This window comes from Microplitis demolitor, chromosome 10 (assembly GCF_026212275.2).
Source record: "Microplitis demolitor isolate Queensland-Clemson2020A chromosome 10, iyMicDemo2.1a, whole genome shotgun sequence".
Lineage (NCBI taxonomy): Eukaryota > Metazoa > Arthropoda > Insecta > Hymenoptera > Braconidae > Microplitis > Microplitis demolitor.
The window spans coordinates 3,753,034-3,762,624 of NC_068554.1; positions in this window are offsets into that span (position 1 = coordinate 3,753,034).

The window sequence follows — 9,591 nt, forward strand, 5'->3', positions numbered from 1 at the left end:
AGGCGGCACAAGCGAGTAAAAATGAGAGACGCCAAGTCGCGTCTGGTATAAAGTCTTGCCTAAGGCACAGATCATTTGTCAGGCTTCCTCTCGGCGTAGTAGCAAACGTTATTTTCTCACCTCCTTTGCAAATCTATTCAGGACAAAGTTCCTCATTTATTTTATTCTGCCACACTAGTGTGTGCTTGCGAGCTTTTCTGTCTCGTATGCTCTTACATTTGTCTATTTTTTTTTATTGATACTTACTACTGCACTCGGAATTTAATAAATAATTGCTAAAAAAATAGTACACGCTACTACTCTATCTCGCGGTAAATTTAAATTTATTTTTAGCGAACCGACTTTAGTAATTCGGGTAAAAATAACCAGTCGTGAATAATCTAAATAATAATTACTCGTGACAAAAAATAATTGGAGGCCATCAGAAGAGTAGTCCTGGTAAAGCTATATGTGGTGACATGTTTATATAATTACATGCATATAATGCAAAAAAAGACAATATGATTACAAGTCAATTTTTTTTCTTTTTAGGCAGAGGTTTTTTTTACATTACATGGAAAATTTTTTTTTTACTTTGAATGCTGTGGTCTCATGTCAACACTGGACTATATTAGCGACATTTTGCAAATTGATATAAAAATATTTCGAAAATTACAATAAAAAAAATTTTCGGAGTGAACGCGGAGTGGATGATTTTTTATTAAGTTATACTGTGCCCTATTTCTTAAAACTTTTTTCTTCATTGAAACTAGGCTAAGATAAATTATATCAAGTAAATTAGTTTTGCTTAGTCTATTTTTAGGTTTTACTTTCATTTAAAATTTAATTTTCATTATACTTATACAATGGGGTGATAATTATTTCTCTCATTAATAATTTATCGGTCTCACTTTAAGAGATCTTGATTTATGTTTAAAAAAAAAAGCTGCAATACTTGAGCTCAGTTAAAAGTAGGTCAGAATTTTTTAAAAATTATAAAAGTAGCTGGTGACGGTATTTGTTACTTTTTTTAATAGAATTATATTTTTGGCGCAGAATAAAAAGACTCGTTGGACAAAAAAAAATTTTCGGAGTGAACGCGGAGTGGATGATTTTTATTTAATGAATTCCCTCTGAGTGAACTTCACTCCGAAGGAAAGTTTCGGAAAATATTAATTATAAAAAAAATTACTAATATAGTGAGCTTAGGTCTTTGATATTTTGACATTTATATTGAGTACGGAAATAATTACGAGCTCCTTTCCATATATTCACGCGAATGATTTTTAAAAATTATAAGCAGCTGATAATAAAACTTTAACAAATATAATTACACTGAGTTACAAGTCGTATGACTTACATCAACCATACCACGAGATAACATTTCATATTGTACCGAAATATAAAATATTCCCATAAAAACTATGTCACTATAGCTATTCAATAATTTAATATTTTCACTATGTATTATATATATGAAATTATGATTTAGTGAGTTACTAAAACATTTTATAAATTAGCAACATAATATTTTAAGTTTAATTATTAATATCTGAATTAATTATTTATTGAAATAATTATGTTTCTAATTAACAGCTGTTTCTATTAAATATAAATTTATTTAAGTATTAAAACTCCGGACCGGAGTGAATGCGGATTTAAATAAAATCCGCGTCACTCCGAAATCACTCCGCCCATAAAAAAATCCCTATTCACTCCTTATGCGAAGTGATTTTCTTTTACTCCAGAACTCCGAGTGACGGAGTGAATTCCCATTGAAATAAAATCTGTATTCACTCACGACTTTTTACAGTGTAATTACAGCAACACAAATAAACCCAAAAAAAAATAATTAAACATCAGCGGACACTTGGATAAATGAGTAGATATAATACCCTTAGTTACTTTATAAAATTAATTATATTACTAAAGGACAAAAAAATTTTTATTAGATAAATTTTACAAAGATTTTAGTTGAATTGAGGTTTTATCGCGGATCACATGAACTCATCATCTTTTTCAATCCTCAGATTCTCCAATCCCCGTTAAATTTTCTTTCCTTTTATAAGTATGCTTCATGATCCTTTTTCTCATCCTCATTCTTACACTTTTACTCACCTTTTTTCCTTCTCTTTTTTGTCTTCAGGTTCTATCAGAAAAGTAGACTCTTTGAAAAACCATTTAGCTTGCCAGTAGAACGGATAATTGAAAGTCACACTTGATCGAGACTATTACCTTTTTTTCAAATAAAATCAATCATATCAAAAAAAATAACTCATAGTCGTAATAATTTTTTTTTTTTAATATTTTTATTTCATCTCTTTGAAATTTTGTTCAACTATGTTTATAAATATAGACTATTTGTAGTGCAAAGATATCTACATATGTCAACAAATAATTTTTTATATTTGCTTCTTTTACACAAATATTTTTTGCGGCAGCAGGTCATTGCTTTTTGTATTTGCTCTATCTAAATATATATTTTATATTTTTATTTTACCATATTGATAAAAAAATAATTGATTGCGGGACAAATTAAATGTGTGTCATACATTTAGTTTTTTTTTTTCTTTTTATTTGTGTTAAAGCTTTCAGTATTTTTGTGAGTATTTTATTTCTATTTATTTAGTTTTATTTATTCAAGTTTTATACTCAAATAATATTTCATTAACTTTCAAAGTGTTAAAGCTTAATATATATATATATATATATATATATATATATATATATATATATATATATATATATATATATGTATATAGGGAAAGACGGGCAACACAGGGCCATTGATGAGGAAATAATGGATTTTTGTGGATTTGAATCAGATGTATCTTCGTTTTAGGTGGATTTCTTTAGAAAGTCTTATTTTATCTATTCACTATACAATCGGACCTCGTTATAAGACTATTAGTTTCTCTCTCAAACTATTGCGATACCTGGTTTATTAAAAAGACAGAATGATAGTCTTACACGGAGAGAAAATTATGGTAACAGTTACAATATATTATGGGAATGGTTCCCATAATGCATGGTAACTGGTTTTTTTTGAAATGTTGATTATAGGAACGGCACCCATATATATTATGGTAGTCATTCCTATAATTATGGGTATAATTCCCATATGGTATCGGAATAGTTCCTATGGAATTATGGTAATCCTTACTATGTACCTATGGTAATGGTTACTATAATATTATGGTCATCGTTACCATAATATTATGGTAATGGTGACTATAATATTATGGGAATGGTTACCCATACACTATGGGAATAATTACCATAATATTATGGTAACCATTACCATATACGCTTAGGAACCGTTACAATGTGGTTATAGGATGGGTTCCTATTTGCTTATGGGAACTATTCCTATGAGTATGGTAATCATTACCATGATTCTTTCACATGCGATATGTAAACTGTTACCATAATGATAGGAATTGTTCCCATACTTATGGAAACTTTTCCCAGAAAGTATGGGTTTATATCCCATAATCCCAAGTAATCATTACCATAACGGTATGGGATGATATTTCATAAACGTACTAGGAACAGTTACCATAATTTTCTCGTGTACAGCGAGGTCTGACTGTATTACTTTTTTTTTTTGTAAAGATCTTTTCTACCAATTTGATGATTTTGAAAATTTCAAAAAAATTAATAAAGCTTGTTTTAGTAGCTTAGTCCTCATATCTTCTGAATGATAAGGCATAACTCAATTCCTTGAAATTAATCTTGTAGTTTATAAAATAAGTATTAATGACACTACTGTGAAGAAATCTACCTTTCCGTTCTGGGTAAAGCCGGGTGGCTCTTTTGTTGACAGATTTGAAATAATTAAACCAAATTTCCAGTTATTGTATAAATAATTTTGCTCTCCTATAGAGACATTTGTAGAAGAGACGCCATTTTGAAGTAGAAATTTTTTTTTCAAGAGCTCCGCTCTTATACTTTATAATTTAATTTTTTTCAATAAAAAAAAATTTTTTTCCTCCAGTATTATTTTGTCCCGCTATAACTTTAAATTTTTACAAATGAACAAAAAGAAAGTTTTAAATCAATTGAATATTCTGTTTGAAAGTTTGAGTTTCAAACAATTTTTACATGATTGTAATAATAATTATTATTATCACAATTAAATTAAGAGGAAGGAAATTAGAGGTAATTATAGACAAAATAAAGTAATGAGCATCTTGTAAAATTAACAAAGTATAACTTTTCTCATAAACTTTCGTCATAATAGTAACGGTTTTCTTTCCGTATTAGAAAAGTATCTCTCAACCTGGGCCTGCTTTTGAAACCGGAGTAGAGAAAAAAAAGTAATTGACTTAGTTATTTGATTTGAGAGATCGAGTGGAAAAAAAAAATTAATTGGACAAGGGTGTGAAGGTAAAATACAGCAGCACTTCAAGCCATTTCCGGGACAATAAATTTCTCTTGTCGTTGGATTTAATTTATTATTCAAACTACGTTTGCTCTGGTTCCGTGGCCTAATTACTCGTTAACGATGAATTGAGATCGTATCAGACAGGATGCGATTAGAGAGTAATTTTAACTCATCTTAGAAACGGTTTCCAATATTAAGATGATTTTAATATTTTACATCAAGTGTTTAATCATCTTACTAATTATTTTAAATAATAATAATAATTTAATTATTTGACTGCGAATTGAAATCGTGTAAAAACTATTAACTTTACAGACAAAGTCATTCAATACTTTTTTGTAGAGAATATAATTTCCTATAAGATTATATATAAATGTAATAGTCGTAACATCAATAGTTTGGTCAGAATTTCATCTTAAAGATGAAATATTACCAATGAAATTAAAATTTTGATTGAATTATTAACTGAGTACTTTAAATAAAAATTATGACAAACCTCTCAAAGATACGATAAAAATGTATAGGAATAAATTTATAAAGAATTTAATTTTATAAAAAAAATAATTCTTTATTTTTTTTCATAAACCCAATAATTAAAAAGTTATGTGAACTTAAACTTTGATTAGAATTTTTTTACAATCACAAGTCGATTTTTTTTTGTTTTTCTAATAAAAAGTTGTCATAATGAAGTTATTAATAATAATAACATATATGTCAGGTTATTATGAGTGTTAGATTAACTTTTCCACTTAAAAGCATTTAGTATGTGTTAACACGGTGTTTTAAAGTGTTGTATAGAGAAAAAGGGAGAGGAGAGAATATGAGTAAATTCTCACGAGACATCACGATCACAACGTTACTCAGCCACTTGCCCCAGCGTTCACGAGTTATCAATGGTGTTGACGTAACCCAATTTTACATGGCAGCCTGGTAACGATGTTTTGCCCACGCAAGTACGCCATAGAACGTTTATCGGCGAGAACCGAGTAGAGGTTATTGAGGAAAATTTAAACTACAGGTGACGAGCGAGGCTCACTAATTCTCCTTGATGGGTTTTCATGCCCATCTTATATCTTAAATCACTATATATATAGATATATATATATATATATATATATATATGTATAAATTTGAAAAAAGGAAAAAAAAGTATAGGAAAGCCTGGCCAAAAATGACACGATTTTTTAATAAAAGATATTTTTTTTTCATAAATATTTATGTATAGACTGAAAAAAACTACGGGGTAAGTTGGTTATCTCAAGAAGTGTGACCATTTGGAAATTTTACTCCGAAAAAAATTTTTTTAGTAAATTGGCAAAAATGCAGACTTGAGGATGAAATGAACTTAAAAAATTTTTTTTCCTGCATTTTGTTTTTGTGAAAATATTTAAAATAAATAATTTATAACAATGAGTTAAGACTTGAACAATGACATTTAATTTAAGTTTCTATTACTTATACAAACATTACTAAATTAGTATTTTCAATTTTACTAAATACGAAAAAATTATTTCGGTTGAAATTTCCCTGTATTCTTTTACAAACTATACGTACATTTACAAAATAAATTTTTTTGTTAAAAAATCGAGTCTCATTTTGCGGTAATTTTCCAAACATAACCAGTTACTCTTAATCTTTTAAGTGTTTTTTCACCATTTTCACTAAAGCGCCTTCTTAAAACAAGCGGGAAAAAATTTGAATGTTAATTTTATAAAATTTATTAAATACGATATTAATCCGAGTTAAATTATCCAAATTATAACTGAAAAAAAGTTTCTGGGATATTAATGCATATGTATGAAGACATATATACATATATGTATATATATGAAGTGGAAGCTTAAGCCCAAAGATAATTAACGTAGAATGCTAATTAATTTAACTGGTATAATTACAGTCGTGATGCTATTAGTAAGAATGTATTATCCAATGGGCATGAATTACTTCCGGCACACTTACTGTAACAGTATATTATTACGGTAATATATACATATATATATTAATATTAGATATGTAACTTAAAATACCGGAAGAAAAATATCACGCTGAATTTACAGCAAATACACGAGAATTTTAAAAGAAAGGTAAAAAATATCATGTCGTCTAGATGACATTCTCATTGCTGATTTGACAAGACAGGTTCTGTTGACTTAGTCAGGTGGTTTCTATTCTAAGAGGAAATTACTCTTCATTATATAGGATTTATTTACTTGGGACAACGTAAGCTCAAGTGGATTAAAAAAATTTACATGAAAATTATCAATTTTCAGATGATTTCAAAATAATTATTATTGATTTTAATAAATTACTCCAGTAGAATCTACTGATAAATTATGTACAAAGTATATAGAGAAAAAAAAAAAAAAATTTAATGTAACGGGACCGTTAGATCCACCTCCGTTTGACGGGAGGCTGATACCACGCCCTTCTGGGCATACTCGCGCTGCGTAACCCTATTTGCATATTATGACACCACCATATAATATAAAAGCAAAATATGAGCATATGCTCACATTAGCTTACCCATTAGGCATGCAGTGCACGTGGGTGCCTCACGCACAGCCACCACGAGTCCGACCTCACATGGACCCAAAAACTCCTTCCATCTCAGGAAATAAAGAGACTCTGGTTGAAGTGGGGCTTGGAATGGGTCCCCATGGTACCAGACTTCAGCTCTGGTCAACTGCTTGCGTAGGGTAAGTGGTGGGACACAAGTTCTTCCCAACCCATATGGGTTACCTCCACTTATAGTCACTAAGGATTTAAGACAAGCCAATATATACATTCGCCATCATATGTCACATAGTGTCCACTTATCTCCGAGCTTTTTGGGGACCCCATTAGTGTTTTAAGTCATAAAAATGGCGGCAATAGTTCCACTCGGGTAGTATATAGAGAAAGGGGGGGGGGGGCAAAGGGGGTCCGGTAGTTAAAAAATTTTTAATTTGAGACAATTCCGGTTCAAACGAAAATTACTTGGACGCGGCCTTTTTAAAATAAATTTAAGTAACGAACTAAATTTCGTGAATTATTCTTGTGAAATTGATATAGATATAAAGTTAATTAATATATATAATTAAACTCACAACTTCTTGATATCTCTGGTGTATATAATTAAGTATATACAAGTATGTGCAAGTTGTTCATTAAGAGGACAATTAAAAGACATCACACTGTCATACGTATGAAACTGAGCTTTTTAATTAATAATTATAAATTATAAAATAATTATCTCGACAAGAACATGATGAAATTTTCTTACTTTATATAAATATTAATTTATATAAAAAAAGAATGTCATTTATTTTTAATGCATAAAATTGCTCTCTAATGTTTTCATGACACATTTTATAATTCAACAAGTACGGAAACACGAAATGAATGTTAAATAAAAGCACATAAAATATAATAATAGACGAAGAGGAAAGAAAAAAAAATGAAAAATATGCAGAACACTTTCAGATAATTATTTAATGGCGTCTTTCAATTTACATCCCTCTGACGTATATTTTAATCCTATTGTAGCAACGGAACTCATTTACTAAAGAATTTGAATTAAAATAATGAATAAAAATAATAACTTTATTCATAATTATTTCTTTCTTTCTTCAGTTATTGATAGGGATTAAACTTTCAATTACTTGTAAATTTATAACGAAGCTATTAAACATCTTCGTTTTTATGTATTCTGTAATCCTTCTTCTGTGTTCAAATAAAATAATTTAATATCTATAGAGTCAACCTAAAAAAAAGTTTCCATTGTCTCGTCGACAATGAGATTATTAAAAATACAATAAATTTAATTACACAAATTGATTTAATTTAATTTATATTTTTATACTTTTACAAGGGTTATATGGAATATCAGTTGATGTAGGGGAGGGGGCAAAATGAGGTATTTTTCGAGGACTCAAATACGCCATTTTTTTTTTTTTTTTTAATGATATTCAAAGTAAATAGAAAAAAATATTCAGTTGTCGTTAAAAAAAAAAGTTTGATTTTCCCGGGCAAAATGGAATATCCTCTAAAAAAAAAGTGAAAACAAGGAATTTGAATACAAAGAAAGAAAAAAAAATTTTTGATTAAAGAGATTTTTGAAATTTTGAAAAACTTTTTAAAAAAAAAATTTTTATGACATTTTGGGAGTGTCCCATTTCACCTCTTTTCTCTTGACCCCTCTATATATAAGGGGAAGGACGAAAAACGGAATTTTATTTCTAAAAAAATTCGTGTATTTTTTTTTCAAACAGAATTTGAATAATTTAAAGTAGTACACGGAGAGAAAATTATGGTAACAGTTACAATATATTATGGGAATGGTTCCCATAATGCATGGTAACCGGTTTTTTTTTGAAATGTTGATTATAGGAACGGCACCCATATATATTATGGTAATCATTCCTATAATTATGGGTATAATTCCCATATGGTATCGGAATAGTTCCTATGGAATTATGGTAATCGATACTATGTAACTATGATCATGGTTACCATAATATTATGGTAATGGTGAGCATATTATTATGGTAATAATTTCTATACATTATGGTAATCGTTGCCATAATATTTAGAAATTATAAAAATTTTTTTTTGTAATAAGCGTTTTTTTTGTATACTTGAAATTTTGTAATATTTTGTAATATACAAAAGAAAGGCTTCTTACAAAAAAATAAAATTATTATAATTTCTAAATATTATGGGAATTATTACCATGATATTATGATAATCATTCCCATACTATTATGGTAATTATTCCCATAATATCATGGTAATAATTCCCAAACATTATCGGAATGACTACTATAATACTATGGTAACCATTACCATAATATTATGGTTATGTTTACCATAATATTATAGGAATAGTTGCCATAATATATAGGGCTTATTCCCATATACACTTAGGAACCATTACAATGTGGTTATAGGGTTGGTTACTATTTGCTTATAGGAACTATTCCTATGAGTATGGTAATCATTACCATGATTCTTTCACATGTGATATGGGAACTGTTACTATAATGATAGGAACTGTTCCCATACTTATGGGAACTTTTCCCAGAAAGTATGGGTCTATATCCCAAGTAATCATTACCATAACGGTATGGGATGATATTTCATAAACGTACTAGAAAAAGTTATCATAATTTTTTCTCCGTGTATTAATCTGCTTGACTGAAATATGAAGTATACATTGTGTATATACAGTAATAGTTATGGGTAAA